Here is a 27756-nt window from a genome sequence, read left to right as displayed (position 1 = left end):
ATCCAAGGACCACTCTGAGTAGCAGAAGTGTCTAACTTGTCGGTTCAGAGACCCTTCATCGGTCAAGAAGAATGCCAGGAAGCTGCTCCACACGCTTGCCTCCTGGAGGGCTGGGGCGGTTCCTCTTCAGGCGTTACCCCGGACTGTTATTGCACCTGGCACCTGCACCTCAATCTTCCTCTCAGAAAAAGAGTGAAGCAAAGGTTGCTTTTATTTCATAGATGAAGCTGCGACTCAGAGTTAAGTTGATCTCCTAAAGTCGTGGGCTTTGCGGGCGAGTTGAACTCAGGTCCTGAGGATGCTAGTAACCGACTGATCAGTGAAACGGTCTGACCTGCTGGGTGGCAGGGTCCCCTTCCCTGCCAGATGCGGATGCAGGAGACTTTGTGTACCTTCTGCTCTTTGACCCTTCTGGTAAACGTTCTTTTTGAGAACACCCAGCCTCCTCCTTTAGTGTGGGTTCGAGGCATCCCAGTCTGTTCGGGAGAGAGCCCTACATGAGGAAAGTCGGCTCGCTACTGGGCCGGAGCATTGCATAACCTGGAGGTGCCCCTCCTCCCCGCGCCCCTCACCCGTGGCCAAGCCCCCAGCGCCGAGCGAATCCCGGAACAATGCTTCTTCCCCGACTGGGCAGAGTCACCCTGGGGCTGGCGTGGCTGAGAGCCTGGCTTCTCGGGGGCGGGGCAGTGGGATCACTCCAGCGACAGTGTCCGGCAGGCGCTGCCCGCCGCCCCGGCCCCTGAGGCGCCTCCGCCCAATGCGCTCCCCGCCCCTCGGCCGCCACCAGACGCCTGGGGCCGGGGAAGGGGCCGCCGCGCAGGGGGCATGTGGGCTCGCCGCCGCCAGCGCTGCAGTTGTCCCCGGGAGGTGAGGACCCGCGGGCCCCGGGATGCGGGCGGGCGGGCGGGCACCCGGTAGAGAGCTGCGGAGCGCGCGCCTAGTCCCGACGCTGTCCCGGTGTGGAAGGCTCTGCTCTGGCTCTTCCCGCTTTCCGATTCGGTAGAGCAGGTGGCACGGCATTCGGGTTGGGTGGCAGGGTTGGACCTAGACCTCGGGAAGGACTCCGGCGCTCCGTTCTAACGTCTGTCCCAGCGCGCAGCTGTGTCTAGATCCTAAATCTGGCCACCTGTTGGGTTTGGAAAGGAAACACGTGCCCACTCGTCCTGTGTCCTGAGGTGTCCCGCTGAGTTTCTGGGCAGGTGGCTGGAGAGAGTGGCTTTGATCTGTGTTCTGCGGTTTCCAGGTGCACATTTCCCAGGCAAGACAGACCGCCTTATCCCCTTGATTGTCGGGTGTTCTTGCCTTTTAGCCCTACTCCACTCCCCTAATGTTTATTACCGGTAATTGGTCTATTCAAAACACCAGTCTTTCACGTTTGAAATTTCTCCAGTCGCGCCTTAGCCCAAAGCAGCAAGCAGTTCTCAATCTGTGGGTCACGACCCCTTTGGCAAGCCGCTGTCTCCGAAATTACAGTTATGAAGTAACGACAAAAAATAATTTTATGGTTGGGCGTCACCACAATATGAGGAATTGTATGGAAGGGTGGCAGCATTAGGAAGATCGAGAATCACTGGTCTAGTGCAAATTGGCGATTCAGCATTCCGAACCACTCGGCTTGCTTTTTTGTCTGGCCTTTGGTTAGCTCGTCCCAGCTTTGCTGAGAGCTTTGTGGGCATTCCGGCCGCCCTGCTGAGCTAGCCCAGAGGGAAGAATCTTCAGGCTTGCCAAGTTCAGGAAGACCCTGTGGCTACAGGTATCTGAGCTCACTCGCTTTTGAAATCTGCAGCTGCTGGCTGTGCAATTTGTCTTCCCTCCAAAGTTACACTAATTTAGGGCTTACGGTGTCCTAGGCACTCATGATGCCCAGCTAGGACTGGAAAGTATGGATCAGTTACTGAGTGGCTGGACTCAATCACTTAATACTTACACGATCTTAGAATTGAAAGGAGTTTTAGAGAATCTACTATACTAGATTCAAATCGTTAACTTAAACATCTTGGGAAGCTCAGATCCATGTCTGCAAGAGTTGGCAAAACTCATAGCGTAGCTGTGTAGATGAGACCAACGTTGAAATTTAGATGTTCTCATTTTCAGATCAGGTTTCAAAGCTCTTTGCCTCTAGGTCTTTAACAGCAGGCTCCCCGTCCCTGCCCCATGAATAGAATGGCCCAAGCATATCATTTTCCTGTTCTTGCTTTTTACTCATCTCTTTTTAAACTGGAAGGGTACTGAAATATATGAGAGTTTGATTTAGCCAAACTGCTTTGTCGTGTGTTAACAGTAGGATTCCTTAAGTCTGGTATGATGGTACACTCAGTAATTCCAGCACACCAGGGATGGAGGCAGAAGATCATTGGGAGTTCAAAGTCAGCCTGAGCTGCATAGTGACTCTCAGGCTAGTGAAGGCTACCTAGGAAGAACCTGTTTCAAAGAGCAAAGAAAGGAAAGATGGTAGGAAGGGAGGAAAAAAAGATGGAAAGCCGAAAACAAGGAAGGATCCCTAATTATAAGCAATGTTTAAATCCTTTGCTTATCAAGATGAGTATGCTGATATTGCTCAGATTCATTCCCAGAAGAAGGAAAATAATCAAGGTGGGTAGGAGGAAGCTTGAACACTGCTTCTTGGAGTCCTGATTCTGTGTCCCTCTGGCCAGTGATGAGGACATGATGGGAGTGACTTGCATGCTGAGCTGTTGCAAGAGATGTGGCCCGGAGGTTTGTCCTGAGAAATACAATGATCTGGGACAGAAGTCATGGCTAAAATTTTAAAATTGTGGACTGACTTAGCTGATACCATTGCAGCATACTGCATATTTTTCAATGTGGTTCAATGTAACAGGAATTGATTGAGTGCCAACTGTATACTTAGTGCTCTTCTGAGTGTTTGGTGGGTGCCAGTGACCAAAACAAAGGACTTTGGCTCTGAAGAGCTCAACTTGGAATTCATTTATTAACATTGTTCCTGGAGTTTTAGTTTGCCAGGTAGAAGAGAATTTCAGTTTTATGTTCAGAAGAGAAACAAATACGAAAGTTATGTCCGTCTTCTTAGCCAATCATCTTGTTGATCTTGCAGTCACATGATCAGCTCTCCAAGTGACTTTGATGTTTTTGAACTGACTTTGGCTACACAGTCACATGACTTTTTGGTAAACCTGTCACCATGGTTAGTATTTCTCTTTGAATTACACACATTCCTGCTTAAGGCATTCCCTAATTCTCTCAGTTGCATTTTCTGCAAACAGCACAGTTTGCAAGCTCAGGCATGTTTGCTATTTTTAATAATGACTTCTCTAAACGAACTTGGCAGGTTTTTGGTCATTTACCCCTCCCCACTAAGTGTTCATTGCAGTTTTTGGGCTGCTTTTGTATTCTTGATTTAATCTTTTGATTTTCTTTTAAAAGTTGCCAAACTGGGAACTATTTTCTTGAGAGTGGGTATCTTTCATGCCTAGCTAAAAACTCACCCATTGCTGCAGTAAAATTTAATTTGAGGGAAAAACAAATCACAGTTGAAGATGTTGGAGAATTTGAGCACAGAAAGGTTCGATGTTCTAGTGTGTATGTGTGTGTGTGAGGTATATATTTGTACAGGTGGGCTTGCCTATGCAGCTGTGAGTGGACGCCAGAGATTGATATCAGAATGTTTCCCTCACTCTGTTCTTTACCTTATTGATTGATTGATTGATTGATTGACTGATTCATTTCCTTGAGTCAGGGTTACTTACATGACTTGGAGCTTGGCTAGTCTAGCTGGCCAGCAAGGCCCAGGCATCTGTTTGTCTCCACTTCCCTTCCCATCATTGTGGTTACAGACAGGGGTTGCCCACATACCTGGGGCTGGCGATTCCAGATCTTGAGTCTCATGTTTGAGTGGTAAAAGCTTTACCCGCTGAGCCCTTTCTCCTGCCCCCTTTGTTTCTGTTTTTTTTAAGTTGATCTCTATCAAAGGCTATCAGGAAGTCTCATTATCTAATAGTACACTATTTAAAAGTGATTTTTATGAAATAGGTAAGTTCTTAATTTCTGCCGTTTGCTAGATCAATTCTCTCTCTTCTCACTATGTAGCCCTGGCTAGCCTGGCGCTTACTATGTAGACCAGGCTGGCCTCAAGCTCATTCAGATCTGCCTTTCCCGATTCTCAAGTGCAAGGATTATAAAAAATTTATGCCACCATGCCTGGCTGTTTTCTGTATCTACTTACATTTTTCTCCGTCATAGATGGTCTGGGGGAGGGAATTGTTGCAGTGCTATAGAATGCTGTATTCTATAGACATATTAACCTGTTGATTTAACATATATTTATCGGACTATTTGGTAATCATTTGTGTAAAGGTTGTACTGTCCTGGTGGCAGGATGGGCCGTAAAGACAGAGTACACAGCTGAAAGTTGACGTGTGTGGCTTCAGCCTGGCCTGGAAGAAAAGACTGAAGGAATATTAGTGCTACGGTAAGAGGCAGTTTGAGACGGTAAAGGGAGGAGAGAGTGTGTGGGCTTTGAGGAGGTAAAGGTTGGAGAGACTTTATAGTGGATGTATCTGGGCTTCTCCTTGAAAGATGACTGGCATGGTGAAGTTTCGTGTTGTTTGTTTTGTAGTACCCCGGGGAGATTGAACCCCAAGCCCTTTTGCTGTACAAGCACTCTATGACTGAACCGCCCTTAGTCCTCCTTGTTTCTTCTACTTAAAAAAATTAATTTGAAGCCGGGCGGTAGTGGCGCACGCCTTTAATCCCAGCACTTGGGAGGCAGAGACAGGCGGATCTCTGTGAGTTTGAGACCAGCCTGGTCTACAAGAGCTAGTTCCAGGACGGGCTCCAAAACCACAGAGAAACCCTGTCTCGAAAAACCAAAAAAAAAAAAAAAATTAATTTGAGAATCCCATGCATTATAGTTTGATTACAGTCACCTCTCTCCCCACTTCTCCCAGATCCATTCCCTATTCCATCATCTCCCAACTTTATGTTCTTTCTCTCTCTTCCCGTATTCTATGGAGTGCAATTTGTGCTATCATCTATATGGTCTTGAGTATGCAACCATCCACTGGCATGGGAGGTAGTCAGTCTACCTGGGGTCATACCATTAGAGAAAACCAATGCTCTTCCTCCTGACGGCTACCAGTTACCAGTAGGTTTTCAACTAGGAGTGGGTGCTTCATGTCAGCATCTCCCCTTCATGTTGGAATTCCGTCAGCTTGAGCTTGTACAGTACTCAGCCCCAAATGGGATATCTATGCTATACCTCTTCTCCAGAGGCTCCTAGAACCTCTCAGAAGAGGCAGAAGAGGGAGCAGAAAGAATGGAGGAGCCAGAGGTGGTGGATGGCTGCAATGAATCCCTGTTTTCCAGACATAGCAGGGAGTTGCATAGAAGGACCGATGGTGTTATAGCGACATGTATAAGATCACTTACTGTTTTCGTTTTTGCTTTTTTTGAGGCAAGGTTTCACGCCTAGAATATTATATATAGACAAGACTGACTTCACAGGAATTCACCTGAAATGCTAGAATTAAGGGTGTTTGTCACCGCAAACACATCACGACTGTACTCTGCTGTGTACTCCTTCTCTGCCCTGGGTAATGGAGTTGACTAACACTAAATCAACTCGTTGGGCTAGCATTGTTCTCCTTTTCATTGGAAATATAAACTGATTGTTACTCGAGGTATTGGGATTACTTCAGAATATCATTGTCGTAAGCTGGTATGTTATGCTCTTTATAGTTTATGTACATGCTAACAGTGTTCTTTACTCTTAGCCCTGTGTATATGCCAGCTGCATTTGATACTATAAATTTGTGATTAAATCAAATATTTCCTAGACTAATTTAATGTCAGTGTTAGATGACGAGCACTGTTGCCATGAAATAAGCTGGTTGCTCTATGGGCCTACGGTTACCCGCCTTCATTGTGTTATAATGCACTACCTCAGATAATTAACTCAGCAAGAGAAAGGCTTAGTTTGGATTACATGTTTTGGAGATTATAGTCCAAGATGGAGTAGACCCATTGATGTGTGTCTTAGTGTGTATGCGTTTGCGTGGTCGTTGGCTGAAAATACATGGCAAAGAAAGCCGTTCACTTTATAGAAGTCAAAATCAAGGAAGGGAAGAATATGCCATAGTGCTCTTCAGCGCCCATCTCCAGCCCTCAACCTAAAGATACTCTCTGAGACCCCACTTCTCAAGGCCTGTACCGCCTTCCCGTACTTTAGAGATTAAACTTTTAACTCCTAGACCTCTGTGGGGATGCTCAACAACCAGGTTATGATAGCCCAAGAAAGTTAGGCACACGGGGAGGGAAATGGGAGGCGGGGAGGAGGCGGAAATCTTTTTTTTTTCAATAAAAAAATTATATTTAAAAAAAAAAAGATATCAGTTCATGGTCCGTGAAAACACTAGGTGAAAGAAGTAAGGTACAAGAGATACACAGTGCGTGACTTCAGAAGTTCAGAGAAGCAAATTCATGAAGGAAAAAACCCCTAGAACTTACCACCCTAGACCTTCCTATGCCGGAATTCTTGGATATATTCTTGAGAACCGTTCGGCATTTCCTGGATGATTTGACATATCACAATCTAAGAGTGCAGTTACTTATTTCAGGAACAACTAGCATTGCTTTAGCAACTCTGCTTCACTTGGTGAAATATTTCCATGGAAATGAGATCATATTTATCTATTGAAACCAGCTGTATTACTCGAAATGGCGATTCCTGCTCTCTAAATCTGAAACTTCGAAACAGTCGCCTTGTGGCACATGAAGGAACCCACCAAGATGTGCAAACTTGCTCTCTCAACAATCCCAGAAAGAGAGCTTCTGGTAGACGGCTATCAAGCCTGGTCTTAACTGTCATTATTCAGTTTTTACCAATGGGAACTTCAAACTCACAGCCTTAACTGCTCTTAGAGTGGCTTGTTCTGGTTGACTCTCAACGTCTTTATATCATCTGTGCTGACTCAAGTCTCCAGGTCAGTGGTTCTCAGTGCTGTCTCCACACTAAACTCACCCAGAAGGGACAAAAATATGAATGTCCCGCCCTAAAAATCTTCCCAGTAAGTAGGTCTGGGGTAAGGTAAGGATATCAGGAGTTTATGGAATTCCTATATAAGGATTGTATGTAGCCAGGATTGAGGATCATTGATCTATATATTTAATAATCTTATACCTTTTCAGAAAAAAATATTGAGGCAAATAGTTGCTACAGTATTTTCTAAGTATGTCTTTTCTGGGGTATCTTTTAAACATGTCTGATAAAAATTAAACATTTTTCTTAAAAAATTTATTTGAATTATTCAGTGCCTTTTCAGTATGTGGGAAGCCTTGCTCAGTGGTGAAAGGCTTTTCCTCTGCTGGGAAATTCATTAAGCTTATTTTTACAGAAGGTCAGAACAACAGATTCACTATCCCAGTCCACTTTTCTCTTGCTCTAAAATGACCGAAGCTGGATACTTTGTAAGGAACAAAGGGTTTACTCAGTTGACAGTTGATTAGGAGACATTGTCCGTTTGGCTTCTGGTAAGGTCTGCCTGACTGCATAGCATCGTTCTGGATGGTTGTATGGTGGGACTGCATGCAGGAGGGACAGGTCACATAGGGATACAGGAAGGAAGCTAGAGAAGGGGGCAGGCTAGACCACTCTTCAGGAGCTAACTCACTTCACAAAGACCAGCAGCAGTCCTGTCCAAGGGCTCCCGGTGACCTATGTACCTTCCATTAGGTCCACCTACTAGCGGTTCTGCCTCCTCTTAATATTGCCACATTGAGCCCCATGAACTTTGTGGGGTGGGGCAGAGCAATCGGCATTCAAGCACAGCACCAACCAAACTATATAGCCATGATTTGCCAACCAGTTAATTGGTCAGCCTTCTTTTGTGTGGCTTTGGTAATTGTTTTTTCACATGGGTATAATTTTGAGACTAATAATTTGACCTTTGTAACAGTTGTTTCTTCTAAACTACCTGTCAGATATTTCTTCCTCTCCCCTTCTTCCCCCCCCTCACCTTGTCTATGGGGTTTTCTATCAAATTAAGACTGGCTGAGCTAGGCTAAACTGAGTGTCTTTCTCTGTCCTCATGTTAGCTTGATGCAAAAGTTTGGTCAATAAAGCTCACTTTTAATTTTAAGTTTTGAGACAAGGTCTTGCTCTGTAGTCGAGGATACCCTAGAACTCCCTGTGTAGCCCTGGTTAGCCTCAAACTGTGGCAATTCTCATATTTCAATCTCTTCAGTGCAAGGATTGCAAACCCAAGTCACCACATTCGATTCACCTTTTACTATTTTATTTTCTCACATATATGTGTATGTAGCTGTAAAAAAGAGTTTGATTATGTATATTAATGTGTGTATAGATGGACAATGTTAAGTCTTAAACCCTGACAAACGGCTGAGGTGCCTACTTAACAAATCAAGGCATACCTGGCTACCAGGTTTTCCCTGCATCCCTTGGTTTCTACATGTTGCAGAGCTGTCCTGCCTGGCATACCCCATCCCTAAATTCTCCAGCCTACAGGCTGGGCTGCCCTTCCCCCAGCTGTCCTTTCCTATATAATCCAGCCATTTTGCTTACCTTGGCTTTTGTCTACTTCCTTTTGGGTCTCCTGGCTGCTGCGCCTGGTACCCCTCTCACCCCTCGCCTTTCCCCTTCCTTCTCTCACATGGCTCAGGATCATGTCTACCTTGGACTCTCCCAGATGTCCCTGCCTCTGCCTATGCTCTCCCTTTTACTCCTTCACCATACCTAGGAGCACTCTTTTCCTTTTTGATTTCTTTTCTTTTCTCCCCACCCCCAACTCAGACGGTAGCATGATGGTGGCAAAGGCAAGAAGAAGGCAAGGAGATTTCTCTGAAAAACCCTAAAATCTGCAAAAATCTCTAGGACCCCTTCTTAATGTTTATGGAGGTGTGGGATGGTAGATTCAGCCATGGGCACGGACACTGTGGTATTTCAGCTTTCTCATAAAATGATGTTAAATAGTAGTATGGTTCATCATTGCCCCCCTGTTTTTTAATTCTACCTTATAGAATGATGTCTGCTGGGTTTGGGGCATAGTCCCACGTGGCCCTGGGATAAATCCCCACTCTCTGTGTGTCTGGGAATTGTTGTGTTTCATTGACCCAAACATATCTGTGCTGGCCACCTGCTTGAAAGGGTCATCAGGCACCACTGCATTAATTTAAAAACTTAAGAACAATGACTTGGGCATGGTGGCATGTCCCTTTAATTTTAGCACTCAGGAAGCAGAGAAAGGCAGATCTCCATGAGTTTGGGGGCTATCCTGGTCTTCGTGGTAAGTTCCAGATCAGCTAGGGCACCATAGTGAGACTCTGTCTCAAAAACAGAAATAAGAGAAAAATCTATGCTTATTTTAGAAAAAAGCCAAATTCCCAAGGTAAAGAATAAATGCCATCAATAAGACACTTGCCCAAAGCAGCTTACCCAGGAGTTCAGTGTCCCAGTGATGAGGGACTGACCACTGTGCCAAAATTAAGTCCCTTACATTTCTTTCTTCTCTTGTTTCTTTTCATTGGCATCTTTGTCTTCTGCATTCAGGGAGATAAGATTCAGACACCTTGACATTCTAATTTTATTAGAGATGAAGTTCCCACTAAAAATTTCAGGTGAAAATTCAACTTTCTGATAAAGCATTATGATCCAGCTGTTCACATAGCTTAATGAGCTTACCGCCTCACTAGGCAGATGCCTACAGCCTACCCAGTGAGCTCTAGGCTCTGTGCTCCGGCCGATGGCCCTAAGGCAGTTCTACCTTAGGACACTTTCAGCTTATGCAACCTGCCTGACTCAGGAGCCTAAAGTTTCCTTGTGTGGGGTTCAGGGCCCAAGGCATTTCAGATAGCCTTTGTGGATCAAACTCCTAAGGACATGTAGCTTTCAGAGGGAAATATTCTAGACATGAGGGGTATCGTTCCGGGGTGGAAAAGCTCATGCCCAGTGAAAGTGCATCCCTCTTCATAGTGATGTTGTAGGGCTAGCGTATGGGGCATCTAGCTAGGATCCCAGGAAAGCCAAAGAACAGACTGGAGTCTGCTTAGGGTATTGGATAATCAAAACATCTTTCAATTTTGCTTTGGTAGTTTCTTTTCTTTTCTTTTTCTTTTTTCTCCTTCCTTCTTTCCTTCTTTCCTTCCTTCCTTCCTTCCCTCCTCCTCTTTTTCATCCTCCTCCTTTTTTGTGTGTGCTAGGATCTCTGTACTGTCTTGAAACTCACAATGTATAACCCACAGAGGTCCACTTGCCTTTGCTTCCTGAGTTCTGGGATTAAAGGTATGTGCCACCATGCCCAACTCCTTTGGTAGTTTCTTAGCCAATGTAGAGATGATAAGATTAACCTATGCTTCAGACAGATAACTCTGAGTGAGGGTTTTTAGAGAAGCCCAACAGAGTGATGAACCAAAAGTCTGTTGAACTTGGGCAGAGGGGAAATAAGGTTAATGATTCACAGTAACTTTTATCTTTATATTGATATTCTTGGGGCTCAGTGTTCTGCAGGGCATGTAGTAGAGATATCTGGTAGGCATTTGCCAAGGAAGTCAAAATTTGAGCACCATGTACTAACGCTATTAGGTGAAATCACTTGCCTGGTTTTGATTACCTGGGAAAAACACAAGAAAGAGTGGAAGAGGATTACAAGGCTGTGTCCCTACTGCAGCCAGGCCATGTCTTGGCCATTACATTTTTTTTTTTTTAGCTTTTTTTTTTTTTTTTTTTTTTTTTTTTTTTTTTTTTGGTTTTTTTGAGACAGGGTTTCTCTTTTTAACAGCTTTGTCTGTCCTGGAACTCACTCTGCAGACCAGACTTCCCTTAAACTCACAGAGATTTACTTGCCTCGCCTCTGTCTCCTGAGTGCTGGGATTAGAGGTGTGTGCCACCACTGCCCAGTACACTTCTTCTTCTTCTTTTTTTAAATACTGTCTATCCATATGTTGCCTCTTTCCTCTGAGGCAAGTATGAGGGCAGGGACAGCATCTGATTTATAGTGTCACTGGATCAGAACTTTGAAGGGCATTCTCTGTAGATGTGTGCCATGTCTGTGTGAGGAACACATAGATATAGATATTCCTCTTGAGGAGAATTTCAGTGGTTCCTGTTTAACCAGCTTTGTTGTCATGGTACCTGTTCTGGCTTGAATACAGCTTGTCCCTCAAGCCGATGCTGGAATCACTTCTGCTATGAGATATAGAGGGGTGATTCACATGGAATCTCCAAGAAGTGATTAGAGTTCCACCTTCATGAAGTGATTAATTTATCATATAATTAATAGATTAATGGATGGGTGGGTTGTCTCTAGAATGGGTCTGCTATAACTCTAGTTTGGCTAGGTTGCTTTTGATATTCTATTTTTACCATATGATGCCCTAAATTGTCTTAGGACTCTGTTATCAAGGAAACCATCACCAAATGCATCTCCTTGACCTAGGACCAGAACTGTGAGGGAAACATGACTTCCTTTCTTTATAACTCTCTTAGTTTATGGTAGTGTGTTATAGCAACAGAAAACAGACTTAGTTCCTTTACTTGTGGCTAGGTGTTGAATTTGTCTATGTTATAAGTTATATAACATATTATGAGTGGCCAGAAGAAAAGAGTTTAGCATAAGAAAGGAAGAGGCAGGGCTCTGTAGAGAGGAAGGATAACTAGGAGAGACTCCTGTCATGGAATTCAGGAGAGCCACTTCAATAAGGAGAGAGATGGTGCAGCACTATAGAGATGTCAACTCGTGAAGAATGACACGTTTGCCGTTGGCCATGGGGGGTCATTGGTGGTGAAGCCAGAAACAGCCTGGGTGTCACTTAGAAGAGTCAGGAAGCCAAGACTATGTTCTGCAGAGGTGGGAGGGAGAAAGGGCAGGAAGAGACTGTGCACAGCTACAAAAGAGACCAGAAGGGAAGAGGATAACCAATGGTAGCCAAAGACGTGGGTGAGGTAGAGGGGAGCCTTCCTCAGCTCTGGCCTCTCCATCCTTATTGCCTTGCTTCTGCCTGTAAGAAGACAGACTCCCCCATGAACTTGCAGCCTAATGAATTCCAGGAACATGTCCAACCTCAGAGCACAGAGAAAAGAGATAAAATATCAAAAGTCAAATCTTGCTTTGTAACATCAAGAGAAAATAGTGCCTGTGGGTCTGAATAAGCCAAGAAAAGGAAGTGGAGGAAGATCCCACAGGCCTCAATTCTTTATACCGAATAGGAACTGACATGCTCTGGACACTTTTTGCCTCCAAGCATTGTTAAAGATCACTTTATAGCTAAGTGGTAGTGCATGCCTTTAATCCCAGCATTTAGGAGGCAGAGGCAGGCAGATCTCTGTGAGTTCAAGGCCAGCCTGGTCTATAGAGTGCTAATATAGTCAAGGCTTCATACACAGAGAAATCCTGTCTCAAAAAAAAAAAAGAAAAAAAGAAAAAGAATATGTTTTAAAAAGTCATTTTGCATATGTAACTTGTTAAACTCTCACAGCATCTTTGTGAAGAAAGAATCATTTTCTTAACTTTGAGTTAAAGCCAGTGACACACAGAGAGGCTAAGCTACCTGTCTGAGAGTGGATAGCTACTGAGTGGCAGGATCAGAACGCATAACTCCTGACACATTGCTGTCTACACTGCTGAAATTATGAATTGCAATTAGGATAGGAAACAACAACAACAACATGTAAGAAATTGGTGTAGTACGGCTGCTGAGTCAGAACACCCAGTGATTGGTTCATGTTGCAATTCAGAATCTGAAAGTCTGGGAGATTTCTGGTGGCCAAACTTGTCTTACCAGTTACAGGGGAAGAAAGGTTGGGACTCTTTTAATTGATGGCATATCAGGGGTTGGCAATTTGCGTGTACATGTGTGTGTGTGTGTGTGTGTGTGTGTGTGTGTGTGTGTGTGTGAGTGTGTGAGGATTAGTCTTGATTGTCAGCTTACAGGAATTCAGAATCACCAGGGCAACACATTTCTGGGTGTGTCCGTGAGAAATCATCGAGATTGGGATAATTAAGGTTGGAAGACACACACTCCGTGGAGTCCTGAGCTGAGTTCAAGGAGAAAGATAGGTGAGCACAAGTCGTGGATCCCTGCTTCCTGACTGAGGATGCAGTGTGACGAGCTGCCTCTCGCTCCTGCTGCTGTCCTTTCCCGCCACAGTGGACTGTATGCTGTGATGCTGAAAGCCAAAATGAGTCTGTCCTACGTTAAGTTGTTAGGTTAGGTATTTTGTCACAGCACTGGGACAAGCAGCACGTGACAGCAAGAGTGATGGGAGGGGTTCACCTTGAAGTTTAGCCTCTAAGGAGAAGAAAGAGAGAACAGGACCAGCTAATAGGATGGGAGGGGCCAGAGCAGTAGGAAAGGGGCTTATGAATTTAAGGGATTTGAAGCTCAAGTACGAGGGGAATTGCATAGTCTGAGAACTGCAAAGAATAGGCTATTCTCATGTGCACAACAGCCCTAGGTTTCAGAAGGGTTGCTGCCTCTGACAACACCTTGACAGTGTGGCTTACCAATGCATGGCTGAGAAGGGCTGCAGGGAAATCTTATGGGACACAGTTAGGCTGTGACCTCAGACATATAGTATGGGAGATAAGTAGTCTCTCGGCGTCACTGGTAGATGATTCTTGGTAGTCCTGAAGGCTGGTCTGTACTGAAGACTACTGCAATTCCGTTTTGCAATGGTTCTCAGGAAAGATGTGCAGATTAGCTAGCCTCTTGTTGAAGAATAATAGTTCAGTAGCTTGCGCCTTGGACTCTAGTCTTTGGAGAAGACCTGGACTGGCCACACAACACATTTCCCAGGTAACGTGGGGTGCTTTAGTCAAACATCACTGCTCTAAGAGGAGACCGTGCCCCCTCCTTCCCTACTTTTTTCTCCTCAAGATGTGTATCAGGACACTCCCTGGGTAGTGAGGCAGCTGAAGACCGTCCAGCTTTCCAGCTGTGCAGCTGTTATGACATGCAGGAGGCAGGGGTCATGGGAGAAGGGCCAGAAGCTTCAGTGTCCCACAGTGTGCTGTCCTCGGCTTCTATAGTTAGCCACGTGGTGGGAAATCAGCAGTATGTGTTCCAGCTGCGCAGCTGGACATACCACGGTGTCCCTTTCTGCCCAAGTGGGATTCCGAGAATTGGGTCTGAGTGAAGTATGCACAGCCCTGCGTGGAGCTGACATGGAGGTACAGACGGTGACACAGACATGAACAGAAAGTTTGTCAGGTGGGATGTTTGGGGATACAAGCAACAGGAATCTGGGCTTGGCCTAGCTTCCATTCCCTCACGTGTTGGGAAACCCAGGAGAAGGTCTGGGCCAGTCATTTGTAGGCTCTTCTCCAAAGCATACTGATTTTATTCTTCCATATACCGGAGCTGCCTGCGACAGTGTGAAGGATATTTCTAGTGCATGCATAGAGACCATGTCTTCACTGTCTCCACAGCCGAGAAGAAACTTTCCATGGAAGCTTCAGGCAATATTTTACTCAAGTCCTTGGTATGAATTGGGTCACTATTCCTTAAGAGAGCCCATACCTATAGAACACACAAGAGTCCATAATTTTTCCCCTTTCTGATACAGGGTCATGGTAAGTAGCCCAGGCTGTCTGTGAGCTTATGGTCATCCTTCCTTGATCTCTCACGTGCTGTGACTAAAGTTATGTGTCATTCCTGGCTACCATAATTCTTGAATAGCCATTTTGAGTGGTTTTAGTCCCTCAAAGCCCATGATAGAGATAAGTTCAAAGACAGGAGCATGTGGTTCAGTCAGCCTTGTTTATGTGTGCATGTCATTGAGTATATGTATGTATGTATGAGTATATATGAGCTTTTGTTTGCATGTGTTTGTATTATATGAGTGTATATGTGTTTTGTGTATGTATGTGTATATATGTATGAGTGTGTGTATTTGTGTGTGTGTTGTATATAAGTGATGCATGTATGTATATAGTAGATGTGTATGAGTATATATGTATGTATATCTGTATATATATATGCATGTGTATCTGTGTGTATATCAGTGTGAATGCTTTTAAACATTTGACACTTTTCTTTGCATTGTTACTTTAATTTCCTCAAATATGAGCTTTTTTCATTCTTTCTGTTTTTGGAATAGAAGAGAAATTTACAAACAATTAAATATTTGTCTGTTTCTTTTTATTAATTTTTAATTTTTTTGAGATGATAGTTTATTTGCCATTTCCTCTCCCTTTCCTCTCTTTCTGTATATACCTAAATATATAAATACAACCTCTTCAGTCCATATAATGTGACTTGTGTGTGTATATGTGTCATTGGGTATTGGATACCCAGTTGGTGTGCTTTTCTCCGGAGAAGACTGTTTCTGCCATTCGCAGAACTTCTTAGATGCCTGTATTTCTCTGTCTTGGGTTGAGGGCTTGTGGTTTACCCTCCCTGCTGTGTGTTTCTCCTCTCTTTGAATTTGCAAAGAAGAGTCTCCGGAGTTAGATTTAGTGGCAGAGGAGCCATCAGGGAGGTATGAAGTTCGGTAATAAAGAACAGAGTTGTTTTGTTGTTGCCTATTGCCTTGCTTTAAGTGCCATAATGATGAGAAATCCATTCCAGGTTTGGTTTATATTCTTACGATAGTCTTATAAGAACAGCTAGGTCAAAGTGCTTACCTTTTTTTTTTTCTTCTGTCTCGATGATTAATTGGTCCATGAGTGACTTTAAATGATGAACATCTTGCATTTATAGTATCATTGTTGGACTATGCATTTTCTCTTCCTATAGTGTTTTATATTCCTGGGATCAAAAATATTTCCAGAAAACTTGAGTTGTTCTGATACCATCTAACCTACCCCCATCTCCCTTGTGTTTATAATAAAAATGTTTTGTGTTTTTTTTTTTTTAGTGGCTCAGCTATTTTAGACTTTAAAGGAACAGTCCATATCAACTCCTTCCCATTAATCCTTCCAGTTCTTGGGAGAAGCTAAAATTGAGCATCTCGACTCACCCTTCCCTTACTGTGAGTTCCTTCTGGGGCTCTGGCCTCTGCTCGCAGACCCCCTGGAGGTTTGCCTCACAGACACATCTGCTTTCCCTTCATTGCTCTGGCTCTCACGCCGGACTCTTGCTATATCCTGAAACAATTCATGAGTAATGTTATGGGAAACATGGAGTGGGAGAGTCCAAGTTTTGGCTGACACAGTACGAATACGGGATGTTCGTTTTGGAGCTGTGGTGGAGGGGGAAAGACTTTTGTTTGCTTGCGTTGGTGTCTCATAGAATCCTTTAAGCAACTCCCAGTGTGCCTCACTAATTCTTCCTACAGGCCCACACCAAGAAATGGTGACGATAAAGCTGTGTAGCAATGGAAAAATCAGAGATAGGACCTGTCACTTTTCCTATGTAATTCTCTGTGTGTGTGCGTGTGTGCATGTGCATGTGTATTGTGTGTATGTCTGTGTGTTTATGTGAGCACATTTGTGTATGTGCAGGTGCATGTGTGTGCACATACATGTGAGCTCAGAGGAAAGCCTCCTCTGCTCAGTGCCTCCTGCTTAGGGCTCCTTTCTTGTCAATGAGTTCTGTTAAGAAAGAAAGCTGTGGAGTACTAGTTTTATGTCTTTCCTCAATGCTTTCCACCTTTTTTTTTTTTTTTTTGAGGCAGGGCCTCTCATGGCGTGGGAATTGCTGGAGTGGCCTAGGTTAGCTGGCCTTTAAGCCCCAGGAGTCCAACTGTCTTCACCTCCCCACTGAGAGCTTTTTGTTGTTGTTTTAAAGTGGGTTCTAACCTTACTAGACCTGGATGGAGGTGGGTGGTCCTTGGACTTCCCACAGGGCAGAGAACCCTGATTGCTTTTTGGGCTGACGAGGGGGGGGGGTTTTGTTTGGGGGAGGGGGAGGGAAAGGGGAGGCGGCGGTGGGGAAGAGACAGAAATCTTTAATAAATAAATAAATAAATTAAAAAAAATAAAGTGGGTTCTACCTAGACAATAATGAGGCCCCTAAGAGAGACATATATAGATCTAATCTACATTGGAAGTAGAAAAAGACAAGATCTCCTGAGTAAATTGGGAGCATAGGGACCATGGGAGAGAGTTGAAGGGGAGCAGAGAAGAAGGGAGGGGAGCAGAGAAAAAGGTAGAGCTCAATAAAAAAATAATAAAATTAAAATGAAAGAAAGTGGGTTCTAGAGACCAAATTATTCTCTCCTGCTTGTAAGGCCAACATTTTACTTACTGAGCTATCATCGCAGCTCCCTAAATAGATTTTTTTTTAAAAAAAAATCCTAGTTGGGACCACACTGCATATAATGTGACACCTGTTTTAAATACCCAATGTATTAGGTATGTCAATAGAAAGAGAAAAGAATAGGGCCACACCTGCCAGGACGGAGCGCAGTGACATGGACCACAAAGCATGACCAGGACATGAGGCAGCTGGAAAGAGAGTACTGTACTCTGTGACACTGTGGTGTGTAAGCAGAGAACGGAAACTGAGGAGGCCTAACGTTTCAGGTGTCCAAGGAGGGTTTTCTACAGCAGGGCACTGGTGGGGTCATTATAATTACAAGGCTGGGAGTGTGGAACAAGAAGCCATATACTTCCTTGAGGTCCTTTAAGGAAAATGGGGGACACAGAACACGGGTGTCCTTACTTATCTTCTTTTTCAATGACGGGGGCTTCTGCTGAGTTGCAGAGGGAGGCCATATTGATCAGTGTTGAGAGAGGTGGCTGGTATAGACTTGCTGTCTCTGGTACTCCTGCTTTAGTCTGCCATGCCCTGGAAGGTTTTCAGGTTTCTAACATAACTGTGAGTGGTAAGGGCATGGATATTTGTCATGTGGGCTCCCGTGTCAAGAGCTTCATCAGATGTGTACCTGGAGATCATGAATTCTGCCAGACCAAGGACTCACTCCTTAGTGTGGGGGAATTTCTCACTGGAGAGAGGTGGGAGGCCTAGAAATCGTATATGCTACAGTAATGCCCTTGGGCTCCCCACGCACCCCCCATCCCTACAGAAACACCCTTGGGCTATTCATGTGCTCCCATCCTTTGAAACTGCTGCCAAGCTTCTACTGGGCCAAACACCCAGTCCAGGTCTTTACATCTCTATGAAGCTCAGTGGACACTGTTGTGAGTTGTCTCTGGAATCTTCTGTTTAAGTCTTACCCACTGTCAAAAGTCAAAATGACAACAAATTTAAGTGACTTAATTGGCTTTAGATTTAAATGATCTTAATTGGATTCATTTGTGACTGTAGAATCAGACAGCATCTCATTCTATAAAATAGAATGTCTGATCAGAAAGGGGCTTAAGAAAGTAGAATCAGAGCAAAGAGTAAATTGGTTGTTTCAAAGTTACTTATTTGTATGTTTGTTTATTTGAATGCAGGATTAAACACAGAGTCTCTCACAAACTATTCACATGCTCTACCACTGAGGTCTGGACCAGTTCCTGACTTTTTCCAGGCAATATCTGCATTGTAGTCCAGGCTGAGTCCAAACTCAAGTCCTCCTGCTTCGGTGTCCAAATGTTGGGACTACAAGTATGCATGCCTGGCTCAGAATTATTTAATGTGTACTTATCAAAGCCGAAGGGATTCCCTTGTGTGAGCTAAAGAAAGAAAGAAAGAAAAAAAAAGAAAAGGAAAAGAAAGAAAAAAAAATCACACAAACAACTTAGTTTTGCTTACGGATGTGGAATGTAAGGACCAGTTTTGCTTTGACTGGCTGGGACTAGGGCTGAGTTAGTTGATCCAGGCCAATGTCTTTCTGCAGTTTTGTTTACTGCTTCACAATGTGATGATATTTGGAGGGGGCCTTTGGGAAGTGATTCTGTTTAGACAAGGTCATGGAGTGTGAGTGGAGACATGAGAAATAAGACTAATGTTTTTTTTCTTTCGTTCTTTTCTCTTCTTTTTTTCTTTTCTTTTTTTTTGGGGGGGGAGGTGCTTTTCGAGACAAGGTTTTTCTGTAGCTTTGGGACTGTTCTGAAACTCAGTCTGTAGAGCAGGCTGGCTTCGAATTCACAGAGATCCGCCTGTCTCTGCCTCCCAAGTGCTGGGATTAAAGGCATGCTGTTCTTATGAGAAGAGGAAGAGAAATATCTCTTTCCTCTGAACAAGTGCATGGGCTGAGGAGACGTGAGCATGTGGAGACAGCAAGCTGGGATGGGAGCCCTCAGCAGAGTCCCCATGCTGGTCCTCCCAGTTCAGGTTTCCAGCCCCCAGAGCAGTGGAGAGGAAGGTCTGCTGTTGAGCACTTCCGGACAGCCTGAGCAGACAGTGAGAGCTGCCCTCCTTCTCGGGGGGGGGGGGGGGGTCCCGCCTGTCTCTTTTGACTTTAGTGATGCCTGCTCTGTGTGTTTTAGCTTCTGGCTAGATTTTCCTCGATTTCCCTACAGCTTTCCCCAAGCCCCCCTTAGAAACAAGGTCTGCTGACATCTGAGTCTTCCTCTTCCATGAACCCTAAGGGCACCTTGCTTCTGAAAGTGTGCAGGGCCTGGACCAATAGACACTTGCCAGAAGGGTAGATTTCAGACTCTGAGGTGCCTTTAATGGAAGGCTGACAAACCCTGTTCTTAAGGATTTCAGTGGCCAGTCATGCTCCACGCTCCAGGTGTACATACCATGTCTTATTGAAACAAAATCCCCAGGACTGGGAGATTTCTAGAGGAAATGGGATGACGGTAGGGTCTGATAGGGTACCTCAGGCTGTACTACGATAGAGCAGAAGGGCAAGGGAAGAAGAAACATTTAAGAGGCCAAGTGTGTGTGGAGGCCTCATTTTGGAGCAACCTCTCCTGTAATAACTTATGTGGTCTGATAGGCTACAACTCCCATGATATGAAAATTAACCCCTTATGAAGGCAGTGAGTGCTTCATAACCTAATTATCTTCTACCAGACCCCACATCATGATGGCTGTAACTACCAACACTGTAGCACTGGGTTCCAAGTCCTTAGCACTTGAGCCTCGTAGAGGCAAACAACAGCTTCTGAATCCCAGCTCTCTTGGGATCTAGTCCAGCTCTACTACCAGAGTTTCCCGATTATCTCTGTGTAAAGACAGATTTGTTCTAATTTACGTCTAAGATCTGTTTGTGTTCCTGTTTCCTCTGTTGCTTATTACACAGACCGAGCACAGACCGAGTAACCCTCAAGGGAAAGACCGTGATGTCGGCTCATGTTTCTGATCCAGGGTCAGGGGGCTGCTTTTGGTTGAAGGCCTTGCTGGCAGATTTCTGAGGCAGTGCAATTATCATACGGAGAGAGAGACAGCATGACAGGTGCACCCTGCTCATCCCCGTGGAATGCCACCGGCATTCACAAGCCTTCATCAGTGTTCACAGGCAACCTGTCCCAACGGCTTTACTGAATCCTAATACCTGCTCCAAGGCTCTACCTATGAACACTGTAGTCAAAGTAGGTTTCTGCCCCCTTAAGACCTCAAAGAAAGGACTAAGTGTTAATGAGTTTTGGAGGGTGCATATCTTATTCAGATCAGCTTGACTCTGATATTTTTATTATTTTTGAAACCATCAAAAGAGGAGATTACTCAAAAGACTGATTTTAGGACTCTCATTTAGCTCCTCACCAAGTGCTTTCTTTGGAGTTACTCAGGCTTGTAGCTCGTTTGCCTTGATCTGACGGGCCCACTGACCAGCAAGCCTGTTCCTCTAGTGCTCAGGGTCCCTCTCAGCTTCGTGTTAGGTATTTTGAATATTACAGGCCTTGTCACATTCACATAGAAATACTTAAAACTCTTCCTCTTCCACAGTCAGTTTCCATCATCATTTTATAAATATTTGCTGTTTGGCATTAATCGTTATATCTGTTATTAATTATTAAGATTCATACATTATATTCACACATTAATATTCTTTAACAGTGAGGAAAAACTGCTTTCCTTTTTCAGTGTCAGAGTTTGAGATCCTCTGTGAATGGCCATAGTGAGTCCAAAGGAAGGCAATTAAAGGTGTAGGGTGTCGTGACAGATCCTGTGTCCTCACTTGTTGACTCATGCAGTATCTTTCTCAGAGAGATGCCATAGGCATAGGGTGGCCTGCAATAAGGAAGTTAAATGGTTTGCAACTGTGAAGATGATCAGAGAGAATACATTATCAACATGGAAATATAGCCACAATATTATATTAAATAAAAATTAAGCTTGGAAGAATTGTAGGGTTTGTTTTTTAAAAATCAGTGTAAAATATGCACGACAAAATTTCTATTAAGCCACTTTAAGTGGAAAGTTCTGTGGTATAGAATACTAAATAGGAAAAGCAAAAACCATTTTCCTCTGTGTTCTACTCTCAGACTTCAACTATAATACCAGATTTCTGGAATTTTCCACTTTAAGGAGTTCTCCAATTCCCTGTATCTGCCTACTGGGTATCTATCTATCTATCTATCTATCTATCTATCTATCTATCTATCTATCCTACAGTTAAACTCAGTTCTGATTTTATCTACCTAGACTTAGTAAGGCACCCATAGAACAAGTACTCAGCCCCACAGATTTCCACTTGTCCAATGCTGCAGTGTGGCATGATTCCTAGGGAGATGTAAATAAAAGTGTACTCACCCCAGAGAGGAAACCCAGAACAGATACCAACAGAGTCCACACTGGTGAACTAGTGAGGTTTTTGGAGGTGGTTAACAGAAATGACTAGGTTGTTGTATCACCAACAGCCCACACCAGTGTGAGTTAACAGTTCATAAAAGCTGGAAACCTGGACTGGGTTGAAGTGTCCTTTCTAGATGGTCAGTTGGTCTGAGCCTTTTCTAGGCAGCTCAGATGATCTGAGGGTCTGTCAGCAGTCTTTCCAGTGTGTGTACGGGAAGAAGGAGCCTAGTGAATTTGATCAGTTTTAGGGACTTCTTGAAGACTTTGAGCTATTTGTTTTCTGGGCTTAATAAAGTTACCTACAGGATGGAATATTTCTCCTCCTCTTAGAATATCCTGTTGTTTCTCTTCCTTTCCCTCCAAGATGGAAGTTTTGATCTCAGAGAAAACTGCTGCGCAAGGAATACTGATGGCAAGTTCAGCTTTTCATCTACACTCTGAGCCTCTGGCTGCAAGGCCAGGGGTCCAAAGGTTCTCTCACCTTTGCTCAGAACAGCTCACAGAATTTAAGAATATAATTTACTTGACTATGTAAAGTTTTTACTCCAAAGGATTGAATTTTTATACATTCAAGTATAAAAACTAGCAGCCAGTTGAAAAGGCAGGGCAGGGTGAGGTCAGATCAGGAGCTTCCCCAGGGAGCTTGGGCTTTCACCACTCCACTGGCATGTGCTTGCATTTTTGTGTTTCTTCCCCAGACGCTGTCTCAAGCCTGTCTTTCTAAGATTTTATGGAGGCGTGACTTCTTAGGCATGGTAGATTAAATCATTTGTCTCTGACCATTAAGTCACTGTCCAGACGTAGTTTCTTTCCAAGGTTAGGGGTGGGGTATCAGCACACATTCCAACCCTCCAATTACGTGGATAATTCATCTGTCAGTCAGTTCCATCTGGAGGCCTCTCCAGGAGTCCCCAACCATCCGTCACCTCATTAGCCTGCAAGAAGACACTTAAGGGTTCCAAGATCTTTTTATGTTTTCTGAAAATTTCAAGTGTTTTAGGAGCAGTGTGTGCCAGGGAACTGGGGCAGTGACCAAGTATAGTTTTCCTATTATGTCAGGAACAGATCTGCACTGTTGCCTATCCTTGTCAACATCCATCTCTAGACCCTTTTTATCTTTTCAAATGGAAACTCCACATATTAGCCCCGTTCTCCTTTCTCTACAGTTGCCGGCAACCTCCACTTTACTTCCTGTGTGTATGACCGCGACAGTTCCTGACGCACCACGTCACTGGACTCCTAGAGCCCTTCCCACTGAGCATCCTGCTCCACACTTCTGTTTAGTAGCATCTGTTACAATCTCCCTTCTCCTAAAGCTGGGTGCCCTTACATGATGAGTACAGAAGACATGCTCTATATTCTCTCTCCTGTCAATAGACATTTGGGTTGGGTTGCTTCCACTTTTGGGGGACTATAAATAGAGTGGTGGTGCACATTGCTGGGCACATAATGACTTGAGTGCCCGCTTCTAATTATTGGAGGAAAATTGCCGGATTCTCTGGTAACATCTTGAGGAGGTAACACGGTGTGTTCCACGGGGACCACATCATTTTACAGCATTACCAGAAAGACACGAGAGTTCCAATTCCTCTACATCCTTGCCAACACATTATTTTCTTTTGTTTTTACAATAACCATTGTAGTGTATTCAAAGTTACAATTTTATCCTTAGGAATTATATTTAAACATACATACTTGCATAGAAAATAAATATGTAAGCAAATAAATAAATTCTCTAAAGTATTTCCTACACACAGTGACAGTTTACTCTTTTATGTGTGTGTGTGTGTGTGTGTGTGTGAGAGAGAGAGAGAGAGAGAGAGAGAGAGAGAGAGAGAGAGAGTGAGACACAGATTATTGTTATCATTGTCTTTTTACCATACTTTATCCTTCATTTGCTTTAGACATATATATATATATATATATATATATATATATAGTGGCAATGGCAAGTGTTCTGAATTGGAAGTCAAGCTGCTGCCCTTCCCAAGTTGACGGTCATTCCCCTTTGCTTTGATTGGGCCCCTTTCAGACATCCCAACCTGCATCTGACCTACGCTAGACATTGTGCATGTCAAAGCTAGCCTCAGATGCCCCCGTGCTTGGGGATCCGCTGCCATGTGTTCCTCTGAGCAGCCAAGCAGAACCAGGACTTCCTGGCAGGAGATCTGTCCAAATCAGGTCCCCACACTTGCCTCTCTGCTCCCTTGCACACCTCCACCCCTTCTCTGTCTCTCGCACAAAGCCGTCTCCTTTCCCGTTTGTTCACTTAGCGAGTTTTGTCAGGTCACCTTGGTTGACTGCAAGGGGAAGGGAAGTGTGCTTCCTGTTCTGTGAAACTGCGTGTTCTGTAATTTTCCGGTAAGCTTTAAAGCCCACAGCAAGTGCTTATCTCAGCTTAAAAAGCAGCCAAGATATAGCAACTTGAAGGAAAAAAAAGGTGCAGGGAATATTTTCATGGAACTAATTACTGCCCTAAAAAAGTTAAGGCTATCATTCATAATATTATTCAGGTTTTCTTGTAGTCATTGGGCTCATGTGCAGGCCAAGCAGGTGGATTAGAAAGTTTATATTATTTTTCCTCGTTAGGGAGTTGGATGTACCAGGCATTAAGTCCAACTGGTCAAGGGCTATTTTATTACCAGTTAAGAGACTAGATGAGATTTACCATTTCAGTCAGCCTCAATGGCATTTTCTGGAGTGTGTGTTCATTTTTGTCCTGTTGTCGATTTATAATTCTGTCTGGCTTCATCTGAGGACTAAGCATATGAAGCAGTAGAAAAGAGACCATTGAAGCTCCCTGAGCTTGGGCTCTTAAGACTCATGTGATACTCGATGCCTCTGTTCAGATAAGGGAAGAATTGAGAGCTGGCAACTGATTGCAGGGAGGGAGTTGAAATGGAAGATCATATTGCCATGGGGAATTCCAAATTTATCTTCACTTTTTCATCATTTTATACCTGAGCAACAGTGCTACTGCTTTTTCCTCCTCAGCATTTCTTCCCCGGGTCCAGAGTTCTCAGGCTTGGAAAGCAGCTGAAGCCTGCAGGGTTTGGCTTTCTGTACCCTTCCCTCCTTGCGTCCAGCTTTCTGACACAGTGGCTTGTCTAGATCCATGACTCTCTTCCCAGGTAGCCTGTTCCTTCCTGTCACAGTAGTCCTGGCTAGAACAGGTCTGAGTGACCCAGATGTGGTGGGAATATTGCAAATTCCATTCTTATCCATCTAACTGTGGATTTTTGCTCACCAATTACAGAGGGTCCTCTATGTATGAAGATGTTTGACTTTTGTGATGGTTAGTGTTAAATGTCAACTTGACAAAATCTAAAATCACATGGGAGATGGGCCCTTCAACTTGTCTGCAGGAGATTGTCTTATGTTAATTTAAGATGGGAAGACCCATTTACTGTAGGTGGCACCATCCCCTAAGCTGGGGATTCTAGACTGTATAAGACTAGAGTAAGCGAGCACAGCACCACCTTGCTTTCATTGCCTTCTGCAGACACAATGTGATGAGTCCCTTTGAGCTCCTGGTGCTTTGACTTCTCCACTGTGATGGACTGTAACTTGGAACTGGGAGCTGAATTAGGCCCTTTCTTCCTTAGGTTGTTTTCATCAGAGTATTTTATCAGAGCAACAGAAAATGAACTAAGACAACTTATGATTATTTTTAACCTTGGGAAATAGTGTTAAAGTGATATATATTTGGTAGAAACCATACTTCAAATTTTGAATTTTAATCCTTTTTATAGGCTGGCAATATTCAGTAAGACACTCTTATGCTGGGCAGTGAGTGACAGGGAGACAGAACCATAACTCCCAGTCAGTCACATGATCATGAGGGAGAGTAATCCATGCTCCACAGTGTGCTGGGTTCCTGTGTTACCAATACACACAGTGCCCATGTATGTTCACATGAGACATTGAACTCTTGACTATGAAGTAGGCTGTGTTGCTAGAATATTTTTACCAGCTGTAGACTAAACAACCTGAGGAGGGCTAAAACCTCTGAGTATGAGGTAGTATGGGCTAAACTGTGATGGTTCATAGGTTAGGTATATCAGAGGTATTTCTGGCTTGTGGTATTCTTCACTCTCCCTTCATCCTTCTCTTCTACCTCCCTTTTCTATATCTTCCTTCCTGTCCTCTTTATCTCTTTTTGCATGCTAGGAAAGAAAACTGCCCCTCCAGCCCCTTGACTTAATGATATTTTCAAAATCTGTGGGTTTATTAGGATGTCTGTAGTCTCATCGTATGTTAAGGAAGACACTTCTGTCTCTTGACCTACCTGGTGCCAAAGTTGTCTTCAGGTCACTGCCTGGGACCAGTGGTCTGTGCCTTTTAGTTATGTAAACTTAGGAAGGCACACAGTCATGACTTTACTAGATTTTGCCTTTTCTCTGCACTTTGAAATGTACAATCATCTCATGCTTCATTCCTTTGAGCTGAGTCCTCACAGGAGGCAAAAAGTCTTGAAGAGAGCAGGTTTTTGCAGACCCATGGGGGCAGGGGTAGACATTGCAGCGACCTTGTCTAGTTTGGAGTGGGATTGTAGTAGCCACTGTGGACTAGTGGCACAGACTTATACGAGTTTTCTCTTTTGTCAGGAAGAGTCACTTCTGCTTTTTGCTTTTATTTTTAACTTTTCCAAAGTCAGACAAGCCTGCATTTACATAATGATTCTAGATAAAGAGTCATTAGTTTAACAGGACATTTTAAGATAAATGAAAATAATGCAAAACTATAGACGCCAGTTACATAAGAAGTCTTCGGATATGTTCTATAATTCGATAGGATTTGTCATATGTGAAGGAAGTGTCCCTTATTTCCTTTAATGCTCGTGGAGTACGTTTCTTCCTTCTGGAGTTTACCATCCGCAGTCTGAAGAGTAACAGTAAATAAATTCACGAATGAGAAAAACCACAACAAGTGTGTTGACGTGAGTGAAAGCTTTATTTAATCCAGGGGCACTAAGGACTGAGGACAGAGGCGCCATAGAATTGTGAGGAGTTTCAGAAAGACACTTACATTGTTTGTTTTTTAATTTATTAGTACTATTACTGTTCTCGTTGTGTGTGTTTGTGAGCATGACGTGTGTGTGTGTGTGTGTGTGTGTGTGTGTGTGTGTACCACACCTCAAATGTGGAAGTCAGAGGACAGTGTTAAGTTGGGAGCTTAGGCCCCAGCCCCTTGCATCTATCCTAGCCCCCTGACCCTGAGAGTTAGCACTCTGGACTCCAAATCCCAGTAGGCCAGGTCCTGACCCCTCCATGTGGGGGGTGGGGGTGGGGAGTCAGGACCACTCCCACAGACTATTTAAGTGAACTTCCAAAAGAGGAACATGTGGTCTCTTTTCTTTCCTCCCGGTGGTCACCAGAGAGTGCAGAACTCCCATTAAACCTGGATATCTCTTAATTTGGCTTGTTTTGATTTGGCTTGATTGGGATTTTGCATTGGCAGAGAGCTTGCGTTAGGAGCCTATCTGTTTCGCCATCTGTGCAATGGCCCTTGTTTGAGTGTCTGATGTTGTAATGCGCTGGAAGTTTCACAGACTTTGTCACACACTTCTCACACATGTGCCCTGGTGGCATTTGTGTGCTCATTTTGCTTGGCACGGTGGAGATCATGTAGAATGCCAGTCTTTGACTTTTCCAGACACTGGCCGTTTTCAAAGTTAATTGTATGAAGTTTCACCTCTACCAATGGAAGTCCCTCTTGCCTTCACATCGTTCCTAATGTTTGCTGTTGCTACTCTTCAAGATAACTGTTTATCAGTCTGGTGTGTCTGTTGGCGGGGCTACTTCATTGTGAGCGTATGCTTTTAATTAATAGGCTATCTTTTAAGGACATTTTTAAAATTAATATTTAAAATCTTTATTCTTTGAGACTTTGATACACATGTACAATGAAATATCACCATAGCCACCCCCTCAATTCCCCCTGGATCCTTCCCAGCACATCTGCCTCCCATCTTCATGCTCCCTCCCACCACAGCCACCTCTTTGATGGAGGAAGGTCATTGAGCCATAAAGAAACTGCTTGGCTGGCCCTGCAGTAAACAGAATAGAATTCTGGGAGGAAGAGGAAGTGAGGTCAGACTCTGCTCTGCTCCCTGAGAGACCCAACAGCTCTGCAGAGACGCCATGCTCCATTCTCCCAGGCAGATGCACGCAATGAAGCTCCTCCTAC

At 44.0% G+C, this 27756-nt stretch overlaps 1 protein-coding gene across 3 annotated transcripts in view; it reads left to right on the top strand.

Moving 5' to 3' along the window:
* The first annotated feature begins 647 nt into the window (after window positions 1-647).
* Slc16a12 (solute carrier family 16 member 12) overlaps window positions 648-27756 on the top strand; it is a 69143-nt gene continuing 42034 nt past the window's right edge. For all 3 annotated transcript variants that reach the window (XM_050158838.1, XM_050158853.1, XM_050158847.1), the window contains exon 1: window positions 648-867. The gene's annotated coding sequence lies outside the window, so the exon portion shown is untranslated. The remainder of the gene's footprint in view (window positions 868-27756) is intronic.

This window comes from Alexandromys fortis, unplaced genomic scaffold, assembly GCF_014885135.2.
Source record: "Alexandromys fortis isolate MF-2015 unplaced genomic scaffold, M_Fortis_MF-2015_v1.1 scaffold_10, whole genome shotgun sequence".
Classification (NCBI taxonomy): domain Eukaryota; kingdom Metazoa; phylum Chordata; class Mammalia; order Rodentia; family Cricetidae; genus Alexandromys; species Alexandromys fortis.
This window is presented reverse-complemented; position numbering and strand designations above follow the sequence as displayed.